Below are 23,359 nucleotides of genomic sequence, written 5' to 3' on the forward strand. Positions count from 1 at the left end.
GGAGGGCAATCTCAACTCCCCTCTGTCTGGAGATCAGGGGGCGGGGCCACCAGCCATGTGACCATTTTTGAGAGGTGCCAGAACTCCGTTCCACCGCGTTCCTGCTGAAAAAAAGCCCTGGTATTTAGCAAAACAGTTCTGTGGTTTATGAATTTGAACACTTCTCCATCTTGTGCTTTTGCAGCGCCCTACGACCAGATCCCGTAGATTTAGTTATAATAGTGATGATTCAGTACAAACCTGCATTTCACAAGCGGTCATAGATATTTTGTTCTACTGGTTGAAAGCTCACACTTGACGTGCTTTTTATAGCCAGGCAGGTCAAACCCCGATTCTTCTCCTCCTGTTTGTTTCCATGGCAATAGACAAGTTACAATTTCAGAATTTAGATTTCTCTGAAGAATGAAGGTAAGTTGAAGAAAGCGATTCAGCTTATTCCAAAAGAGATGATCTGGATGGTTAATGAGACACTGGTGAGAATGACAAAGCAAAAAAAGCAGCCGTTATTTGCTAGTAAAGCAACCTCCTCATGAGATTTAGGAGAAGTCATTTCTCCTCTGTTAAATGGAGAAAACGTACACACAAGCAAACCTTACCCAAACCTTTTCGTTTGTTGACAAAACTGGGGAGCTTTCCTCCACAACTTGTGTGTCCAATTGTAGAGAATGGGATTCTTGGCTATTTCTACACTCGGACCTTGCGTGGGCCGTTTCCACACACGTTGGATAATGCACTTTCAATGCCCTTTAATGATCCTTTGGAAGTGGATCTTTTGTTTCACACATGAAAATCCAGTTCCAAATGATCACTAAAGAGCATTGAAAGTGCATTATCCAACGTGTGTGGAAGCAGCCATGGTCTTCCCGCAGTGGCCAGCTGCTTTCCATAGCAACTGTTTTAAGGCTTGGCTTGCTTCTTCCGTTGTTTGTGGAAACAAGTTTTTCTGGGACCAGCACAAGTTCTCCTGTCGGGGGATTCTCCTGCCACTTGGATTGCCTCACTGCTAAATTTACCCATCTGTCCTTTTAATCCTATCTTATTTAGGCTGTAAAGCCCCGTTGGTGGCAGCATTGCCAGGCCGTGTGTGACAACTGGCTGCAGCTTGGGAGGGGGGCAGTGACATGGGGGGCATGTGCCATGACATGACACTTCTGGAAAAACCTGAAAGTCATGACGAGTAGCTCTAGGAATCATTGGAATTCCTAGAGGTCCTGATGTCACTTTCCCTGGAAGTGACATCACAGTGAACGCAATGCTGACTTTAAAAAAATTCTCCCACTAGAGTGGCAGTAGCAGTAGGCCTGGCCACCCTAGCTAGCAGCTATTGTAATACCCCAATCAGCTGACTGGAAAGCAGATCCTTTAAGTTTCTCCTGAATTTTGCACTGTGTGAGGTGCAGATGAGTTGTATTATGGGAGGAGAAAAGGTTTGCCATCCACTTTTTCTAGACCATGCATCATTTTATAAACCTGTCATGTCTCTGCTTTGTTGTCTTTTTCCCACCTAAAACCCCCAATCTTTTTAGCCTTTCCTCACAACGAAATACTCCAACCCCCTTGCCTTGTTGGTTACCCTTTCTCACATCTTTCCCAGCTCTCCGTTTAAAGACGAGGTATCCAGAACTGTAGACAGTGTTTCAAATGTGAGTCACAATGCTAGGCATTTTATTTTCGGTCCTTTTCCTAACAGAATTTTTTCTTGGTGCCGCTGAGCACAGATTTGACGGTTCCTTTGTGCCATGACTTTTTCTTGGTCCATTCTGAAATAGGTTCGGAATGTGATCTAAAGTTAGGTGTGATGTAAAGTTAGGATTTTTGCTTCACTTCTCATCAATATACAGTGACATGGAATACCAATGGCTACATTGTCCACTCACCCAGTTTGGAGCGATCCTCTTGACAATCCATGTTGGTTTCCATCATCCTGAATAATTTGGTGTCCCTGATTTCCAACCAGTTCCAAATGATTGACAATTAAGCAGCATGAGTCCAACTGCAGGTCTCTGGAAGATCCCACTACTTTCACTCCATTATGAGAAGTGTCCATTTAGTCCTATCCTATTATTTAAGCAACTAATCCACATGAAGGCTGTTTCCACACACGTTGGATAATGCACTTTTGCAATCCTTTGGAAAACCCAGTTCCAAATGATCACTAAGGAGCACTGAAAGTGCATTATCCAATGTGTGTGGAAGCAGCCAAAAATGCATCCTCTTTTCCCACACCTAGAGTTTTTGATGAGGGATTTGATCTAATGCTTTACTACTATCCTTCAGAGGAAAGCCTTGGGCTTTATTACCTTGTTTGTTGGCCCTCCATGGCAACTGGTTGGCTGCGGAAACAGGATGTTTGATTCCCCACTCCTCTGCTTGAAGCCAGCTGGGTGACCTTGGGTCAGTCACAGCTTCTAGCTCTCTCAGCCCCACCCATCTCACAGGGTGTTTTGTTGTGGGGATAATAATGGCATACTTTGTAAAACGCTCTGAGTGGGTGTTAAGTCATCTTGAAGGGCAGTATAGAAATTGAATGTTGTTATTATCGTTATTAGGCCTCTTCTTATATGTTTAGTATTCTTGCAGGCTTCCCCCAAAGGTTGGTGATGCAGGACTTTAGTCTGCTGAAACTCTTAATTCTGTCCCACAAGTGTTCATTTCTCCCTATGCTTAATAATAATTGCCACCAATTGCCTCAAACAGATCTAGGCTAACTGATTTTCTGGACTCCTTTTTTAAAAAAAAATGGTATTACGCATTGCATAAAAGATCAACAATCTCAGATTTGGAGTTCTTTAAGAATGCTATTTTGCTGTCCTGATCCAATGATTTGTTAGTTTTTAACTTGTCAATTTGTCTTTGAAGCATCAGGTAGCGTTGCAACTTTGCTGCTCGTTTTCACATTTACTTTGTTATAAAGGAGTTCACGGACCCAGTGCTCAAAGGTAATGGATAGTTGATTCGGTTCATCAGACAATCCCCCTAACAGTAGCAGTTCCAGTGTAACCCTCTCTCATTCTATGAAAGACAATGAATTTGTTCAGCATCTCCACACTCTCCCTATCTTCCTTCAGCAATCCTTTCACTCCTTTGTCAATGACCAATCCATCCCCCTGACTAGTTACAGCAATTTTTATTGTTTTGTTTAATATACTACTGGTCCTCATTTTCCTTGGCTTACCCCCAGCATACACGTTTGTGGCCCTTTTTGTTCTCATTTAGAAACCTTCTCGACTTTCATTGCTTGCTTTATTTTAGTTGTCAGTTTGTCAACCATGCTAGCATCTTCTTCATTTTGATGCTAATTATCCTAATCTATATCGTGTGTTTATGTGCCGTCAAGTTGCAACTAACTTATAGCAACCCCAGTAAGAGGCTGTCAAAGAAGGTGAGAAGCAGAGGTGCTTTGTCAGTGCCTTCCTCTGCAAAATCTTCCTTGGTGGTTGCCCATCCAAGTACTGACTCTACTTAGCTTCCAAGATCTGACGAGATCGGGCTATACCATGCCGCCTTCCCTCCCCAGTCTGTAGTATACGTTCTGTTTATTTTCAGCTGCTTAAATGAGAGGCTCATCCATATTCACTATTTAAGTTAGAAGATAATGTAAGTTGATCATCACCATACACTTTCTCATATGTCAACACCATTTTGCTTTTTCCTATCTCATGGATTACTCAAGCTGTGTTAAGCACAGTACAGTATTTAATCTTATCATATATCTAATTCCCAAGTGCCTCCTCTATGAGGATTGTTAAAGCCACACATCGTGGGCACTTCAGAAAAAAACAGATGTTTCTGCAAACTGGGAGCCCCCAGGCTTGCAGGAAAAAATCTGAAAAGTAAACAAAAATACACTTGGGGGTTTAAACCCTGCCCATAAAACATGCACACAAATCAAAGCTGTCCTAGCAGCATGGTTGCTACGACCCACCCTGGGCCTGGCCAGCCCAGCCCAGCCAGTGCCACAGCAAAAAGAGGCATGCTAGACCACAGCTAACAAATGGCAGAGGGAGGGCTGGAGGGTGGGAAAGGGTGTTTGGTAGACAGGGGACACCGTGTTTTAGCAGAGGGGGGGGAAGTGTTTGGGAGGCAGGGGGAGCATCTCCCCCACAATTTTCACACACACACCCCATATTAGCTGTCCAGACAAACACGCAAAAACTATGAAATTTCTTTTTATTCAAACACAATTCCAAATGATTAATCACAACTTCATCTGGGTAGAAAGAAAATGTTACAAATATTGTAAAAATATATTGTAATACACTCTAGTTGAGGGTACAGCTCCCTTTCTTTATATCACATTAACAAAGTTGTGTTGCAGCTTAAAGCACATTTTGCCATATTTCCTTTCTGTTTAAAAAGTTTTTAAAAGTCAAATGTGAGTCTTGTTACTTCCTTTACTACTGTGTATCACACAAAAGCTTGTCTTTCTGTGTTAATAGTTGTACAACACTGAATCCACTATAGCTCTGATAGTCTGATAGGGAGCCAGTCTAGCATTCAGTCCGTCATATCAATGGCCTTAAATTGCGCGGAGAAAGCGACGTGTATTTAGGAACACTAAGAGCTTCATCTGGTGTTCCAACCCAGGAAAATTCAAGCGGCTTTCCTGCTGTGCTCCTATTTTCTGCTGCTTCACTGACTCTCTCTCTCTTTCCGATCCACTCCATGCTTATCAAACCCAGCTGGAGCCAAGAGATTTGGCCCCGAGAGGGAAGATACAGCTTCCACCTCTCAGGGATGATATTTCAGCCACCAGAACAAGCTGCTAAACTATCTGGTGATCCTTCCTGCTATTTTGAATGTTAACACGTATAGCAACGTTTAGAAATAGCACCGTATGGTGCGTGACGAAATACTGGCCAGGGCTACTAACCCTCATCCGTTTAAGTTTCCACCAGCCCAGTTATTTAAGCTGGCAGACTCACCGTCAACACGGCTCTTCCACTGTCTCAGATCAGACCGTTTCTATTACGTGAGCCACATTTCTTCAGTGAATAATGCCGAGAGATAAACCAATGCTTCTAACAGAATGATTTGTTTGCCATCTGAACTTCACCCAACCATCATGGATCTAACTTTTCTTGTTTGGGCTACTGCTTATTCTTCACTCTCTTACAAATTGTGCTTTCAAGCTTATCTCCAGTTTTCTCTGGCTTCTGATCACATTTGTGGCATAAATAAGAATCTCGATCAAAGAGACGGAATGGTCCATTGGCGAAGTTGTGCTGCCATGTTGCTCTACATTACCACTAACGTTCGGGAACTTGCAATCTGCATAACTTCACCCTTTCCCTCTGTTTGGGGCAGGTCTTTGGTATTTGTGTGCTCAGCTGGATGATGCTGTAAACAACCGGCCTCAGTACATCAGGGGGATCTGATATGTTCAGGAAAGGAAGCCCTGGTGGCAGTGGCCGCATAAAGCATTACTGTGAACTACCCTGAATTTAAGAAATTGCCCCATTTCTTTCAGTAGCCATAATCATCGCCCGCTTAACTTTCTTCATCTGAGATAAATGGGGCTTAAGTGCTTAATTTAATTAGATTGTACCCATGTGCTTCATTTCTCCTAAGTGAATTAGCAATTCACATACCCTGCAAAAGTCGGGATCATTAACCACTGTTATTCCTATAGCCTTGACCTTAATTCTCTAAAGTCTGGCCCCCGTTAGTGTGTTTCAACTCTACCCTCTGCAGTAGTACACGTGCTCCGCATTCCTGCGCATCTTTAGCGCTATTGTTGGTACTGAACAGGATTTATCAGTGCATTGAACAATAAGCCACCCCTAGAACCACAGGATGCTACTCTGGTTCTCTGAAAAGGGATGGCATTGTCTCAGTCAAGGCTAGCTGCATGTATAAAACAGGCATCTTAAAAGTCACAACATGGGAACTTGGCTTTATTTGCGCTAGCACCAAAACACGAGACAGCTGTCGGATGTCCTGCACGGCCCGGCACGGCACGGCCCTTCATGGCACGTCACTTTCGATGAAGGGGATGTCACTGTACTTGCTTTCGGTCACTGCCCACTGCTTCACGGCCTGATCCAGAATCTCTTGGGAGAGGCGGTGAGCGAAGTCCAGGATGACCGTGCTCGTGGAAGAAGTCGCCACAGGCTTTCCATGGATAAGAGGGGCATCTCCACCGTAGCCCCCGTTATAGGCTCCAAGGGCTTTGCTTCCATCGTCCAAAATGGTGTTTGAGCCCGATAAGGTGCCTTTAGATTTAATACAGCCCATGGTGTAAAGCTGTACACTTGGTACACCTTGAAATATTATCCTTTAGAGGCGCACAGAATGCTGCTCGCTTCTGAGCAGAAGTATGACTAATCTGTCTCTCCCAGCTCGTAATACCTGCAGAGAGAACAAGTTTACATTGTTTAACTAGTTAGCAGCTAAACGTTCTGCACGTATAACACACAGATTTTTAATATTTGGAGTTGCTAGTAGAAGTTGTGTGGGGGGGGAAACTTGTTTGAGCCTTTAAATAACTCAATTCTCATAATTAAATTATACACCCAGTAAGCTTCTATTGGGTCATTATTAATCACTATTCCCATTTAATCAGCTGCGTTGCCCAACAGGCCTGGAAGTAGTACACTTAGATTTTCCAATTTCAGTCACTAATTACCAACAAGGCGTTAGAAACAACATTTGCAAACGTGTCTTCTGATAACTAGGAGCTGCTTCAGATGTTCAACAAGAGGCGGAACAAGACGACAACACACAGCAGCAGAAATGATCAGACAATCAAATGAACACTCAACTCTTTGTGGAATGACCAAAGGGACAGAATCCAAGAATTTGGTGTAAACACCTCTTCATCTTCACTGTCATGAAATTCAACACTTTTTTTTTTAATATGAAAGGATTGTGTTGCTGTTTATAATCTGCCTTTCTCTAGAAGAATATTAAGCCAAACTCGCATGTTGTGTTCAAAAATGCAAGGAAGTTTGGTCCATGTGACACACCACAGCAAAGGGGGGCCCTATTTACAAGTAGGCTATAGAAACCCAGGGCTCATTTCGAGGGGGAACGCGCCGGAACACAGTTCCAGCAGTTCCCCAAAGAGGTCACATGTCAGGTGGCCCCGCCCACCTGACCCTCGGCCATTTTGGGCCTGTTTCAGCCTGGATTGAGCCTCTGACGGGTGGTGGATCACTCTCCCACTCAGCAGCAGCCCGATCCTGACCATTTTGGGCCCCTTTTCGGCCATTTTCAACCCCTTTTTGCCACTTTGGGCCCAATTTCGGCCCTGAATGGCCAGGATTGGGTCCAAAACAGCCAGGATAGGTAGTCAGGGGGTGTGGCATATGCAAATCAGCCATGCTAACGACACACTTACAGTGATGGCAAGAGGCATGGCATATGCTAATGAGTTATGCTAACGAGTTCCTCCAGCTCTTTTTCTACAAAATGATCCCTGTAGAAACCACTCAAGGAAAGTGAGCGAGTAGCAGAAATAAGAGAAAGGAATGAATTCTTCCACACAAGCGAAATTCGTAAGCATAAGCTGAAGTCATAATAAGAAATGTCTACTCCTTTCAAGAACTTGGAAGATCTGGCCTGTTTGCCTACTAAAACACACAGAACATTTTGAAACTATTGCCTCTCCATTCAGACATTTGCAGGGAGCACTCTGGAGCAGGCCTCTCCCTAAATATGCACCCTATGTAGGGTTGCCAGTCTCCTGCTCGGGGTGGGAGATCCCCTGCTCCCACCCCCTGCCCTCACTTACCTGTCTGGCAGTGGGGAAGGCGGGGGAATGCGCCTCCTGGGGTGCAGTCCTGGGTGGAGTGCTCCTGCTTGCTGCAGTGGGCCAACGGGGGCCCCAAACGGGCCCACAGTGAAGCACAGGAGCTCTTCAGGGCCCTCCCAGCAGCGCTCCCACACTCTGCAGTGAGCTGAACTGGGCTCATTTTGGGCCAAAAATCGACCTACTGCAAGGCATGGGAGCACTTCGGGGCCTGTTGCGTCGCCCCGGCAGCGCTCCTACCCAATTTGGCCCGCTGCAGAGCACAGGCATGCTCCCAAGGGTGGCACAAGGCCCTGCATGATGATGTCACTCCTGGAAGTGACGTCATTGCACAGCCCCGGGAACGCGTGCTCACCAAGGCATTATAAAATGTGAGTGCCAGGTTTCCTGTCTCCTGCCTGAAGAGTGAAGAGATCTAGCAACCCTGAACCTATGACTTGTCACATTCCTTCTAGCTCTAAGATGCCCCCAGTTTGCAAGCAATATAACCTACACACTATATTCAGTACCACAAGAAAGTTATACCTTTCAAATGGGCAAGCATATCCTGATATGCAACATTCTTTATACGAACAGACAGAGAGTGCAGGACATTTTATTCAAGTTTACAAGATTGGGCAGTTTTATCCTGGAAATCAATTTATTTGCTAAAATCCTGATTTGTTTCTAAAACCTCTAGACCTCACTACTGAATCCCTGAATAAATCCATGAAAAGTGACTGTCTTAAAATAGCATTACTCAGATGGCGCTGCTCTATGCCATTGAATAAGCAGCCTCCTGTGACCCCCAAAGTGACCCTGCCTTTTATCCCTGCCTTAACAAGGATACCATTCACTATCTGTCAGTTCTCTCTCTCCCAGACTTTCAGATTACAGATCTGAAAATACAAGTGAACAGGGATTCTTAAGGTGAAATGTATCGGGGCACCTACCACATTCATGTAATTACCTGAACTTACAATGAAATCCTAAGCAGAGTTACTCCAGTCTAAGTCCATTGAAATCAGTGGGCTTAGACTGGAGTAACTCTGTTTAGGATTTCATTGTCAGAGTCTCTCTACACGAGATGCCTTAGCGCATGTTCATCAAGTGTGGGAAGATGCAATGTTAGCTGGGAAGCACAGTTTAAAAAGACAGAGCTGGTGGAGATTGCTCCTCAGAGGGTTTGTTAATTTCATCTTCGCCTTGCCAAAAGCTCTGTCGATTTCACCTCTCCAGTCTAAAACTGTGTGGGATCGCAACCAGAAGGCAGCGAGGAATGGAAATGGGCTGCAGCTGCCTTCCAGAGCCAGGCTTGGACCTGGAGAGGTTGTAATGGGCAGAAGTTTCCATTCTGGCATTTCACAGCCCCTTCACACAGCTCCAGTGTATAGCAAAGCCTCTGCCCAGCAGCCGGCTCTGTCTTTTTAAACTACCCTTCCCAGCTAACATTGCATATCCCGACACATGTTCTTCACATGTCAGATGTCTTGTGTAGAAACTCTTAGTTATCCATTCCAACGAGTTAAGCCTGGAAAGGGCAGATGATGGGAACAATAGCATGTAAGGAAGAACAAGCAGGCAACAGGACTTAGAATGAAGGCACGGGGGAGCTCTGTTCCTGGGGGTGCTATACCTGGAGACTGTTATTAGGCAGGGTGGGCATTTAATGCCACTTGGAAATGCCACCAGCCACAGTGTTTTACTCACATTTACTGAAGAGGCACTCTTTCCAGCACCATTATGACTTAACCTGTACTTCACTTTCAGCATTTGGTCCCATGCCCAGAAAGAACAGTTGCAGCCACAAGCGAAAGCGTTTACGATGAGTCCCCCTTGTGCCAATTCCATCCAAGACTTCTGCTTTCCCACTTAGCAATTCCCCATACGCCCATCACTCTTTCATGTTTACTTTCCTGAGTGGAGATTACTTTGTGTGTGTGAAGTGCCATCAAGTTGCAGCCAACTCCGTAGGGTTTCCAAGGCAAGAGACGAACAGAGGTGGTTTGCCGTTGCCTGCCTCTGTGCAGCGACCCTGGGCTTTCCTGGTGGTCTCCCATCCAAGAACTAACCAGGGCTGACCCCACTTAGCTTCTGAGACAGCCAAGTAAAACTGGCCCCTGAGCTCAAAAGCATTGGAACTTCAACGTCAGGAATGGCAGGGCCTGCACGGATCCCATAGAGGCCTCTGAGCATGGCAGAAAGAGGGCAGATAAGTCAACCGTCATCCAAACAGCCCAAGTGCTTTGGGAAGCTCTTCTGAAAGCTAACAATGGTAAGATCCCACAAAGGTTCCCCCAGAGTCCAGTATTTGGAGCAGAGCTAGAGCAAGAGTGCGCGACTGTGGAAAGACGCCACCACCTTCCAAATGGCCCCAGAGATCCTGTAATGGAAAAGCACCACTTTGTTCAGTTTCTACGACATGAGCTTCTCCCAAACACGCCAAGCACAACAAATGATGACCAGTCTTGGCCATTTTAGTGCCGCATGCCGCACACTTTTTGAATAAGAATTTATCCGCTATCTCAGCTGCCTTCGAAGACGCAGAGCACGATGGGGGAGGGAGCACAACTTTAACGGAATTGTAATTCACCACTTCCACCCTCTGTATGAAAAAATTTATCTTTTTTTAAACAACGTAACTCAAGCAACACGAACAACTATCAACTATAAAACTACTTTACTACTATTAACTACTAACTTATTCAGAGCAAGGCAAAGCCAGAGAGAGTAAGAAAAGAACGTCTGTTTCTCACCGTGGCAAAAAACAAACTGGGGAACGGAGGGGCGGCCTCTCCAATAACGTGACCATTTCAGCAAGAAAAACGAGCTCGGAACGGTCTGCGGGGAGGGCCCCCCCACCCCGCACTTAATAGCCTATCAGCTAAAGAAATCTTGTTTTGAGCAGCTGGCCCGTGCGAAGATCTAGATGAACAACAGTTAGAGGTGAGCGCAACCCTGTTTTCAGTACATCCGTCAGCAGAGCAGAAACGCCCAACTGGTCTCACGTTCCTCTGAAGCAAAGCCTAGAGCAGCCGGCTAGGAAGCATTCTGGCTTGCACCCACTTCTGTCTGTGCTCATGTCACCCAACACATGAGAAATGCAGCACCTTCTGCTTGTAGACAGAGGGGGCCCAAACTGCTAAGCCGTCAGAACTGGACTATCATATGCAGGGCTTTTTTTCAGCTGGAACGCGGTGGAACGGAGTTCCGGAACCTCTTGAAAATGGTCACATGGGCTGGTGGCCCCGCCCCCTGATCTCCAGACAGAGGGGAGTTTAGATTGCTCTCCGCGCCCTGCAGCACGGAGGGCAATCTCAACTCCCCTCTGTCTGGAGATCAGGGGGCGGGGCCACCAGCCCTGTGACCATTTTCTCCGAGGGCAACCCACTGAGTTCCACCACCTCTTTTCCCAGAAAAAAAGCCCTGATCATATGGTAGTGTCTAATCCATCACTTGCTGCTTCAAAACGGTTTCTCCAAAGAGAGAGTCAAATTAGTGGAAGGGTAGCCAACCTCCAGGTTGGACTACAAACCGAGGGGAAACCCCCCACTGAGGAACTTGTATCAAGAAATGCAAACATTTATAGGGACACGTAAGCAAGTGTTAATAAATATAAAGTGCTCGAGCGCTACAAAATCATCAAACATTTCATCACAGACATTTCATCTTAGCCCAAACCTTGCTAGTAGGTATACTTCGTACTTGAATGAACTCTTTCTATCTGAAAGACAAGAAGAACCAGCGACATTGTACTTCCTGGTTATTGAATGGACTCGCTGTCGGGATTTATTATTGTATTTATCATACATTTATTATATTTAATGTACTGTATAGATACTAGCATGGTTTGGGCCGAGATGGGAGTTTCCCCTCGGTTTGTAGTTCGGCTTCATACCGAGGCTGCCTCTTTGTTATTTAGCCTCCAGGTTGGGCCTGGAGATCTCCCAGATTTACAACTGATCTCTAGACCACAGAAATCCGTTCCCAGGAGAAAACAGCTGCTTTGAAGGGTGGACTTTATAGCATTGTATCCTGGTGATATAATCAACTCTGCTCTCTTCAGGTTCTACCTCCCCAAATCTCCAGGAGTTTCCCAACCGAGAGTTGGCAACCCTACTTAAGAGGCTGGTTCAAGCTTTTCTGAGGAATAAGTGCAAATGGGAAAACCCCTCCTTCTCTTAGGACCCACTACATGCAGGGCCGGCGCCACCATTGAGGCGGTGAGGCGGGCGCTGCAGGGTTGGAGGGGCTGGTGTGCCTGGCCCGCAGCTGCTCAAGCCGACCAGCCCCGCATCACTGCCACCGCCACACACCCCCAGCCAGGCACAGCAGGCGGCCGGGATGGCTTGCAAAGCACGGGCAGCCTCCACCCCAGCCACCCGCCAGCCAATGGACCCAGCTTTGCTGCGTGATGACGTCATCACGTGATGTCATCACGCAGTCTGGGGGCACGCCCGTGCGCTGCGTGCATGCACACGGGAGGGTGGCCACGGGCGCCAGAAACCCTGGTGCTGGTGATGACTACATGTATGCACACACAACCACAAAAGGCCTGCTTTTCAACTCACAGTGAAGTTGTGTATGTACATACTCACACTGCTTCTCAGCAACTATCTCCTCTGGTCTCGGGGTGTTTGGGGGGAGAGTCGTTGGGGGCTTTTGTTATGCTTCCATGTGTGTAAGATTTAGTTCTGCTCTGAGAACATGATGGATTACTAGGAAGAATAATGTAGACAATAAAATCCCAGGTGAATTTTCACTGCCGCACGCAAACACACACCCCTTCTCTCTAACAATGGCCCCAATTAAAGTCAAACAGCACAGCTTTTAATCACATTTGGTGCTCAAACCAGGAAAGCTTAGCCAGATGACAGAACCGCTATGAACAGCTATTGCCCATGTGTGTCCCAGACTGAAAACTGCGGAGTTCAGATAGAGGACAGGTGATGGTTTAAACGACTATCACCTCACCTACTTTAGTTAACTGTTAATGAAGATTCCCAGGCTCAAAGTCTTTTAATGTAAACTTCGAAGGGTTTTCCTAGAAGACACACGGATCTGTACCCCACTACCCCGAAGCCTGCACCAGAGCAAGGCTGTGTTTAGATGTTACCTGAAACGCAAGCTGCAGGAACGCCCCAACTTGTGCCAATGTCACATGCAGCAAGTGCTGTGTTTAAGGACTCACCATGCGCACAAACCTCAGTGCATGCCGTGTTCACATCCTATCTCTAGCGACAAAATACTGGGGGTTGCATAAATTGAGCTCTTAAATATTAGCATGCCACCACTGGCACAAGTTTTCCCATGGTTTGCATAGGGCAATTACCCTATGCAGCAACCCAGAAGCTGCAAGCAGATTAGCAAATAAAAGAGTTGTTGGTTCGATTGTCGGCCCCCAAGGAAGTATTTTCTTGAACTTCTGTCATTTCTGAAGTCCTTGCGATAAATACAACATGGCTATGTAACTGGCCACCCGCATATGCTCAGAGCACCCGCTACATACCCTGTGCCAATCTACAGTGGAAACGTCCAAACACAAGAGCGAAGGGAGCCTTTACGCTCCAGATAGTAAAGAGTCCAGTAGCACCTTTAAGACTAACCAACTTTATTGTAGCATAAGCTTTCAAGAACCACAGCTCTCTTCATCAGATGCATGGAGGGTATGAAGAAACTGGCCAGAGATATATAGGTGGTGAGCGGAGAATCCAATTCCAACGGAAAGCTGCCGAATTGAAATTCATATGTAAATTTGACTCAACCAGACTTGAATTGAATAGAGACTCTGGGTGGTTATCTCACTATCAGGCATTCCTTTCAGATTCAGCTATGGAGGGGAGGGGGTCCCGCCTGGTCTGTATTGCGCACTCCACCTCTTTCAAGACTTTCATAACTGATTTGCATCTACTCCCCCTCCCCTCACCACCTATATATCTCTGGCCAGTTTCTTCATACCCTCCATGCATCTGATGAAGAGAGCTGTGGTTCTCAAAAGCTTATGCTACAGTAAAGTTGGTTAGTCTTAAAGGTGCTACTGGACTCTTGACTATTTTGCGACTACAGACTAACATGGCTAACTCCTATGGATCTTCACTCTCCAAAGCTCATACCCTAGAAATCTAGTTGGTCTTTAAGGTGTTGCTGGACCTGAATCTCGCTCTTCAACTACAGACCAACACGGCCTGAATCTAACATAAGCGAAGCGTATAATTTGCAAAACAAAGAAACAGAAAAGCTTTTGTAGCCAGCCCCAGAAAGCATTGCATTGGCATGCTAGAGAAGTGATCAAACCTTGATAAGGATAGATCAGTACACCACCTAAAAACCGGACACAAGAAACAAGCAGAGAAATAATCCAAATATCTTATCGGGGCTATATCTATAATCGTGCTTACGGCAGTCTCGCTTAACTGGGATAGCTGATGCACTATCTCCAGTTTTCCTTACTCCTGTTGGAACAGGTCCCTTCGCATTCTGCACTTTAGTTTTTCTACTGGGGAGTCCCTAAAAATCCAACCAAGCAGTGCTACCAAACCAAACCAAAGTCAATTCATCTTTACAATTCAAATGTTAGCAAACATAGCAAAGGTGTTCTTATTTTACAGGCATTTGAAATTTCAAGTCTGCATTCACATTTTATTGATTTTTTTTATAAAGAGGGTTGGTTGCATGTTGTTGCACTGACGTTTGATTTTGTAATGCAGTTTTTGCATCGTTGATGGCATGTCTAATAAATACTGCTTTTAAATTCTGTCAGCAGTGAGAAAGGTAGACTATAAAGAAATAATCCACCAACAATGCATACACACCTGACTTGCTGCCAAGATGGCACACCTCCTTCCTCCTTCCTTACTCTTCCTCCCTCCCTTTCCAGGCAGGGCTTAAACAAACTCCAATACTGGCAAGAAAGCAGCCCCCGCCCCAGGCCAACTGATCATAGCCTTCCCCACCCGGCCAAGCTGGGATTTTACATTATGGTTTAATACCAACAGAGGCGGGCAACTGACTCCCGCTAACCCAGACACCTGCTCTCATACACTGAAGGTAACAGCAGCTTGTTTCAAAAGAATTTTAAAGAATTTTAAAGAATTCCAGGGAAGGGTTTTTTCAGTTTGGGACTGGGGGGTTTGAGTTGCCAGCTCCAGGTTGGGAAAATCCTGGAGATTTGGGGGATGAAGCTTGGAGAGGGTGGGGTTTGAGGAGGGGAGGGGCCTCAGTGAGGTATAATGCCATAGAGTTCACCCTTCAGAGCAGCCATTTTCTCCAGGGGAACCGGTTGCCTGGAGATCAGTTGTAATTCTGGGAGATCTCCAGCCACCACCTGGAGGCTGGCAACCCTACACCTGGAAGCTAATAAAAGGAGGGCAATCACAGGGGTACTTGAATGGCAGGAACCTCAGCACACCTGATAACCATGCCAAGTAATGCTCATCTTCCTGAATCGTGCCCTACAATTCGAGTAGCAACTACAAGGTGTTCACAGATTGTGCGACTGGAAAATTGTGTTCTGTGGGGGGCAGGGAGCAGGGGAGAAAGCCGAGGATCTGAGTCTTCTGCGCAAACGGTTGTGTTCTACATTAAAAACAACATGTCGCATTTTTTCACCCCTGCTTATTCAGTGTAATAAAGTAAGCATATTCAAACCTAACTGACGAGCTAAGTGTGCAACGTTTCTCTCATCAAGACACTGAGCTACGAGAACGAGGCCTGGTTCTGCCAGATCTCCCACCCCACCCTACCCCCCAGCCACAGCCCAGTGTGCCAAACGCTTCCCTTGCAAAGACAAAATCCAGCCGTAACCTTCCCCCCCCCGCCCCCCCCCCCCCCGTGTTAGGGCAAGCCACTCACCAATTAGTATCCTGCCTCGAGTGTATTTTTCCTAATGATCCACAGAGCATGCGGCACGGCTCCAAGTCCCAGGTCCTGTGCAGGCAGACAGAGAATCCATTCTTGTTCCAACCCAAGTCCAAACAAGCAGTAAAGTTCCCTCAGCCCCCCCCGAACACAATGCCTCCGACCTCTTTGTCCTCGGATTAACAGTTCTTAATTTGGAAAGAATTTTCGGGCAGAAAAGTACACACACAACGGGGCTAGGACAGAAGCTGAAGTGTGAAAGAGGTTTTTTTTTAATGTTTATTTTATTTTACTTTTAAGGACGCTGTTGGCCCTGCTAGGCCTTGAGCCAAGAGGGCTCCTTAACCATTCCGGATAGAAAAGAAAAGGCACAATTTTTTTCATTGTTTGGCCCAGATTTGGTGGAAAAGCAACTCTTACAAGGTACAAGAGAGCCTTCTTGGGGTATAATGGGGGGGCCAAGTTGCCTATCGGGGGCAGAGGGGGGGCAGGCCCAGGGAACAGGCCGAGGAGGCAAAAAACCTCCCGGGGTCAGTATGCAGCGGGCACGCTCCCACCTGTCCGCTGCGAAGCTGTCATTTCCGTAAGTGACATGGAGGGCGGGAGCATGCTCACCATCGGGCACTTCCGGAAGTGACATCATCGCGCCTGCTGGGAGCACACAGAGATTGCCCCCAGATAAGTGCCAGGTGCCCCCTCTCACCAGGAGGGTACGGGAACCTGTGGCAACCCTAGGATATAAACTAGGGGTGCCAATTCTGGTGGGAAATTCCTGGAGATTTGGGGGTGAAGGTTGGGAAGGGTAGGATTTGGGGAAGAGGGGGAGCTCAGTGGTGTATAATGCCACAGAGTTCCACCCTCCAAAGCAGCCCTTTCCTCCAGGGGAACTAACTTCTGCAGCCTGGAGAGCAGTTGGAATTCCAGCAGATAGCAAAGCCCCATGTTGACTTGGACTTTTTTTTTTTAAAAGAGTTACATAAACCGCTAAATCTTTATGTTTTAAATCGTTCTCTCCATGCCAGATGTTTGAGTATTTCTGTTCAAGAGCTTTTTAAAATGTCATTTATACCCCACCTTTCTCCCCATCTTCTTCTTACATTTTGTTCTCACAGCTACCCTGCAAGGTAGGTTAGGGCAGAGAGTGAGAGACAGAGCGGGGATTCAAACCTAGCCCTTAATTTATTAGGTTTCTTGCCCACCCTCCCCACGAACGGGCTCTGGGCAGGTTACAACATTATATAGTGGTATAATAAATTAAAGCAACGATAGACAATAAAAGATAAAATACACAGTTGCATAATTCCAATACACAATTGCGTAATTCCAATACAAAAGTTAAAAGCACTATATCGCACAGGCTCTCAAATAACTACACAGCCATCCCGTCCGATCTGCCATACACAATCCTTGCTGTGCTTTTTACTGCTTTAGCAAAGAGCACAGATTTTCCAAAAGATCTACAGAACCTGTGGATGTTGAAAACCTTGCAGAGGTATTTAATTATTTGAAAGACCGGTGCTGCATAACCACAGGAAGACTCCAAAGCTTTCAGTGATCAAAAGCAGGCAGGACACATTTCCAACGTTGTGCCCCAAACTGCCTTCATTCCTGCCAGAAATGCCGTGTGAAAGCCACAGAGTTCTAACAACACTTCACAGATAAATTAATCCCGCTGATTTACTTGCTATCACATGAATATAGTTAGGATTAGATCCATAACATCAGAAATTCATTTGGATTGCGCCCCCACCCCAAAAACTCCAATTGTCTTCACAAATGGCAAGTAAGTTCCTAAAAGAAATGAGCGCCCCCTCCTCAAAGCATCGTAGCAATTTTAGGAAAACACAATTAAAAATATAATCAGGAATGCCAATTAAAATTCAGCCTATAATTCTCTTGCAATAATCAGACCTTCTAATAAGAAGGCTTTTTAAAAAGATAGCCAGAGTGTTATCTTTATAATAATAATAATGACAACAACATTCGCCTTTCAGAACAACTTAACACCCACTCAGAGTGATATACAAAGTATGTTGTTATTATCCTCACAACAATCACCCTGTGAGGTGGTGGGGCTGAGAAGGCTCTGAGAAGCTGTGACTGACCCAAGGTCACCCAGCTGGCTTCAAGTGGAGGAGTGGGGAATCAAACCTGGGCCGATTCCAGACGGCCCTCTGCAATCCGAAACGTTGCGCGTTGTCGCGCGTCATCGTGTGGAAAACGCGAAATATCGCATTTTCTCATGCGAGTTTTGCGCGACCTCGCGCAAAACTCGCGCAAGAAAACGCGATATTTCGCGTTTTCCACGCGATGACGCGTGACAACGCGCAACATTTTGGATTGCAGAGGGCCGTCTGGAATTGGCCCTGGCTCTCCAGATTAGAGTCCTGCCGCTTTTAAGCACTACACCAAACTGACTCTCGAAGGTTTCATCCATGTTGGTCTGCAGTAGAACAGCAGAATTTGAGCCCAGTCACCAGTGGCACCTTAGAGACCAACAAGATTTTCAGGGTATGAGCTTTCGAGAGTCAAAGCTCTGAAAATTAGTCTGTCTGAGTAAAATTAGTCTGTCTGAGTAAAATTAGTCTGTCAGCCCTACAATCTGTAACAGGAACCTTGGACTTTGTTACAGAAATGCCGCCTTATCAGTGCGCCAGAAGTTCGTTTGTTTTTGTTGCCATCCTTCAGTCAGTAGGTTGTAGAGTGTCACCCAATACCACCTGCGCAACAACATGCCCTCCAATTTACAGTTCTTGTTTCATGGCAGATTTCTGAAGTAACCTCCAGTCCTTGTTTGGGTTTTGTGGAATCAAGGTGCCACTTTGCAAGTTTTAGACTAGTTCTCCAGTTCCTAGAAGATTAATCACGCTGCATGTCAGGAGATCCAGAGGAGTTAGCTGTGTTAGTCTGTAGTAGCAAAATCGAAGCATCCAGTAGCACCTTTAAGACTAACCAACTTTACTGTAGCATAAGCTTTCGAGAATCACAGTTCTCTTCGTCAGATCAGAGGGGGGCACATTTATGCCAACTCCACATGCATGGGTGCACACTTCCCAGCATACTCTCACCCCGATTCCCCCACAACCACCTAATTCAGGCTACAATTGTTGTGGAATGTGTGTTAGAGCTCACAGCTCCAGGTTAAGAAATTCCTCTGGGGAGGGCAGAGTTTGGCGAGTGAAGGGAACTCAACAGGAACGTGATGCTGTAGAATCCACCATCCCAACCTGTCCTTTCCTCCAGGGGAACTGATCCCTGTAGTCTAGAGATCAGTTGTAATTCTGGGAGAACTCCAGGCCCCACTTGGGGCTGGCAACTAGGTTGCCAGATGGGGTCCAGAAGACTATCAGACCCGCAGGGAGAGGGACGGCATGGGACTACCTTTTTAAAAAAATTCCCGGCCTGGAAGTGACATCATTATGGGTTCACGCTGCACTTCCGGGTGAGCTGGCTGGCCATTCTCCCAGCACCTTGCAAAAGGCTGGGAGAGCGGCCTGGTCATTCTTCCTGGGCAGCACTGTGCAGGAGGCCGGCAGGGCTGGCTGGCCACTCCCCCTGGGTAGTGCCACACAGGACACTGGGTAGGTGGGTGGGCTGGCCACCTTTCCTGGCTGGTGGCAGCGCTCAGGAGGCTGGGCGATCGGGCTGGGCAGGCCAGCACGGAGCAGCCTGGAAGCAAGGGAGAGGGGGCAGGTGTCCGGTTATTTGGAGAACATTTCCAAACAGACAGTCCCAAAATACCAGACTGCACGGGTAAAAACTGGGCTCCTAGCAACCCTATTGCCAATGCTAATGTGCCTGAATCGCCGCTGTTCCATAATGTGCACGACCAGATCCCTTCTGAGATTAAACACTCCACTAATACGCTCTATATCAGAAACGCCCTATTACAGAGCAGGGAATAAGTAGACAGAAGATTGTTTTCAACAATACACAGTAAGCAAAGAGGTGATCGGGCAAAGATTCCCGGTGCAAGAACTGTGTTGTTACAAATCATGGGTCCTGCTTTGCATGGGTGAAGAGTCAGAGGATATGTGGTACGAACGGAGTTCTAAAACAAGATTTCAAAAATACCTAGAAAACAAAAAGCCAAATATGCCACTTTAAAGTCTTCCTGAATTCTCTTTGGTTTCGCCAAATGCCTACATTTTAAAATGCTGCCACTTCAAACTAGCCCTTTCTGTTCCATTTTGACACCGTTCTCCCAAACGGTGCGGCTACGAATAGTTACCATTTTAATAAGTTCATTATCTTGGACTTTCTGTATTCTGACAGTTTGATAAGAGCACATTTTCTCTTCTCTGCTTCGACAGACGAGGGTAGCTTGTTTTTATTTCAGTCCAGGAGGTCTGAACTGAATTTCAGGGGCTAAGCCTTCACTTCAGCCACTCCTTCCGTAAATGTACACCATCTCCTTATCTCTAAATCAAGGCGGTCTATACCCACTCAGCAAGCGGCAATCAACCCATCCCACGTCGTGAAGTGGGAGGTATTCCCAAGGCACTGAAGAAAACAAGGGTGCCAATGCAAAACTCTGCTTTACCTAGCTTGGGGGGATTAATTCAGAAAGTATCTACCCAGAAAGGCAGTGGCACTTGTGATAAGATGCCAACCTCAAGCCTTCTAAGAGCTGCTGCCTTCTTTGCCAACATGGCCTGCGGACTGAAAGCGCCAGCCTAAAGATTCCTAGCATACTGGCTGCTTTGTGGAGAGGCAGTGCGGGCTTTCCAACTCATTGATTCTGGGAAGCATGTGGTTAGCACGCAGTGTCACGCGGAGCAACATTAACGCCCGCAGTTACTAATCAGTCCAGAATCGATTTTCACCCCTAAGATAATAAGGCACTTTTTAAAAAAAGCGCTAATAAATGTAAACAAAGAATTCTAAACAGGTACTCGCCTGCAAAAATAAAATCACTGGGCGTGCATATACAGTAACTTTATCCCATATAAATATGCAGAATTAGGTTTCTAGATCAGTATTTTTAATATCCTATTTCTAGTATCAGTATTTTAGATCAGCCCTCCCACTTATGAACCAAACGATCCCCTCTTAGGGCGTCCACAACCAACCAATGCAGGGGACAACAGTCTGCCAAAGAGCTACTCGACCCCAGTCTTGTAGCCTGTCAGCAACTGTTTCCAACTGTTGTGAAAATATTGAACGTGTAAGAAGGCTCAACGGGAGAGATGTCCCTGGAAAGGATTACAAACACAGGCATCCGTACCGACGGCTCCTGAATGCCTTCAAACAAACCGCTGAAAGATTCCCCCACCCCGATCTGTCCCTTTTCTGCAGACTCATACACGGCTTAGCAACCCCTACGTCAGCTGCAGCAGGGCCAATCTCGTTGCGTGATGGAGTGCTTTGGAATTAGTGTGGAGTAAGGTGTTGCAAGATCCAGTGATTCTCCCCACACCCACTCACTCACACACAAACACCCCACAGCTTTATCCTATGCATGTTTACTGGGATGCAAGTCTCACTGGATTTAAAGAACTCGCTTGAGAGGAAGTTGGTACAAGAGAGGAGGAATCTTTCTCACCTGAAAACAAGAGACACTGACGGCTTTTTACTGTTTTGGTTGGACCTGGTGAGAGATGGATCAGTGTGGCCATGTGCTCGATCTTCTCCTGAGAGTTTGACCCAAGGCACCATTTTAAAAACCTTAAAAGCAGGGCTCGATAAATCCCAGGCAACAGGTCACCATGGCGCCTAAAAATTTCACAGCGATGCCTCATATCTTTTGTGGCAGCAATAACTAGAAAATATGGTCCTACATAACCCTGAAGGCTGAGATAAGAGTCTGGCTCCTAAATATTTGGGCTGCCAAAGAAAATCCATCAAGGTCTGTGTTGAGGCAGCCTTTCAGAAAAGTACCAAAGTTATTAGCCTGGCCACGTGCCTGTATGCAACGGGCAGAAGGCAGCTCTTGCAAGAACAAAGGGATGCCTTGCAGCCAGGATCTTACCACACGCCTGCGCCAGAGAGCCCCCCCCCCCCGGCTCGGCTACACTGTACCCCCTCTGGCAGAGAAAGTGGAGCCCTTCGGACTCCACAAGAGGACGCTAAATCAGACCATCGGGAAGAGGCATTTGCTCAAGGGGCTCTAGTTTCACATCCAACCAGAGCCCTGTTTTACTGGCATCTCACCACCCCAGGGTCAGTTAAGATATACTGCCATGCTGGGGTTCCCAATCTCCAGGTGAGTCCTGGAGTCCCCCCTGGGATTACAACTGATCTCCAGAACTCAGCTCTCCTGGAGGAAATGGCAACTTTCGGGGGATGGGCTCTACGGCATCAGATCCCCACTGCGCTCCCCTCCCTTGGCAACCCTAGGCCTCAAGCAAGTGCAGCTCCGGCCCAGCAGCTGATGCTGCACGAACTGTGCCCCGTGGCACACGGATGCATCCCGCCTTACAACCCCAAAGCAGCCCCTTGGGAATCCTGGAGGAAGGACTGGCCCTGCTGCTCCATAAGGGATTCCTTCCTCCTCAGTGGTGCCCCCCCCCCCCGCAAGAGATTTCAGAGCCAGCAGGTACCTGCATGCTTTCTGTGCCTCTGGCCCGTACAGGGGGGCGGTTAACTCTTGAGTTGGGAAATTCCTGGAGATTTGGAGGCGGATCCTGGCAAGGGTGAGCCTCATCTCAGAAGCTAAGCCGGGTCAGCCTTGGTTGGTAATTGGATGGGAGACCTCCAATGAAGACCAAGGTTGCAGAGTCAGGCAATGGCAAACTGCCTCTTACCTTGAAAGACCCCGCCAGGGGTCAACACGATTGAACTCTGACTTGAGGGCACTCTCCACTCCATTGGCAAGGGAGGGGGGTTTGGGGAAGGGCCTCAGCAGGGTCTCGTGCCATCGCGCCCACCCTCCCAAACCACCACCAATGGTCCGGAGGTCAGTTTTAATGCAAGATCTCCTGGCCCCACCTGGAGGCTGCAACCCTACAGAACGAGCCAGTCCACACCACAGAACCGACCCGGGGAGCCTGCGGGCGGGCGGGGGGGGTCTGCGCGCCCCTGCCAGTCCTCGGACGGGAGCGGCTCTGGGCACGACCCCCTCCAACCGGGCAGGCTGGCAAAGCCTCGCCCTGCAAAGCCTCGAGGGGCATGCGAGCCCCACAGGCGGCAGCGCCCGCGCCCCTGGCAGGGAGCAGGCGGGGGGCGATGCCCCAAGTTGCGCCCCTCTCCCCCCCCCCGCCCCGGGATCCAGCCCCACCCGCGCAGGGCTGGGGAGGACGGGACGCCCTTCCGCCCCGGCTACTCACTCGCCTCCTTCTGGCAGAACCGGGGGCGCATCTTGGGCGGCGGGGCTCCGGGGAAGGCGCCCGAGGGCAACGCAGCCCCAGCCGGAGCTGCCAGCCGTCGGGAGCGCCGCAGCCGCTCCGGCTCGCCTTTAAAACCTGCCCGCGCCGCCCTCCTGAGTCCCGGCGCCCGAGCCCGGCGCGCTCGTGGCTCCGCAGCGGCACCTGCTGGCCGAGCCCCGCGCCTTCACCTGCGCGCCGCAGCGGCTTCGCCACCGGCTGTTGCCAACCCCCCGGTGGGGGCTGGCGATCTCCCGGAATGTCTGCTGATCTCCAGGCAGCGGGAACCTGCTCCTCTGGAGAAAGGGGCTGCTTTGGAGAGGAACGGATAGTATGACTTGCTGAGGTTCCTCCCCAAGCTCCACCCCCCCAAATCTCCAGGAATTTCCCAACTCAGGGTTGCCAACCTCCAGGTGGTGCCTGGCGACCTCCAGGAATCACAACTGATCTCCAAGCTGATCTACCA

General features: G+C 47.7%; 1 long non-coding RNA gene across 1 annotated transcript; it reads right to left on the bottom strand.

Annotated features, from left to right (window-relative positions):
- Positions 1 to 6,241: 6,241 nt before the first annotated feature.
- Positions 6,242 to 22,995, bottom strand: LOC129324991 (uncharacterized). Its single transcript, XR_008596571.1, has 3 exons — positions 22,858 to 22,995; positions 15,584 to 15,658; positions 6,242 to 6,351 (listed from the first exon to the last, which is right to left on the bottom strand). It is a non-coding gene; the product is annotated as an uncharacterized LOC129324991 (long non-coding RNA).
- Positions 22,996 to 23,359: the final 364 nt, after the last annotated feature.

This window comes from Eublepharis macularius, chromosome 2, assembly GCF_028583425.1.
Source record: "Eublepharis macularius isolate TG4126 chromosome 2, MPM_Emac_v1.0, whole genome shotgun sequence".
NCBI classification, from domain to species: domain Eukaryota; kingdom Metazoa; phylum Chordata; class Lepidosauria; order Squamata; family Eublepharidae; genus Eublepharis; species Eublepharis macularius.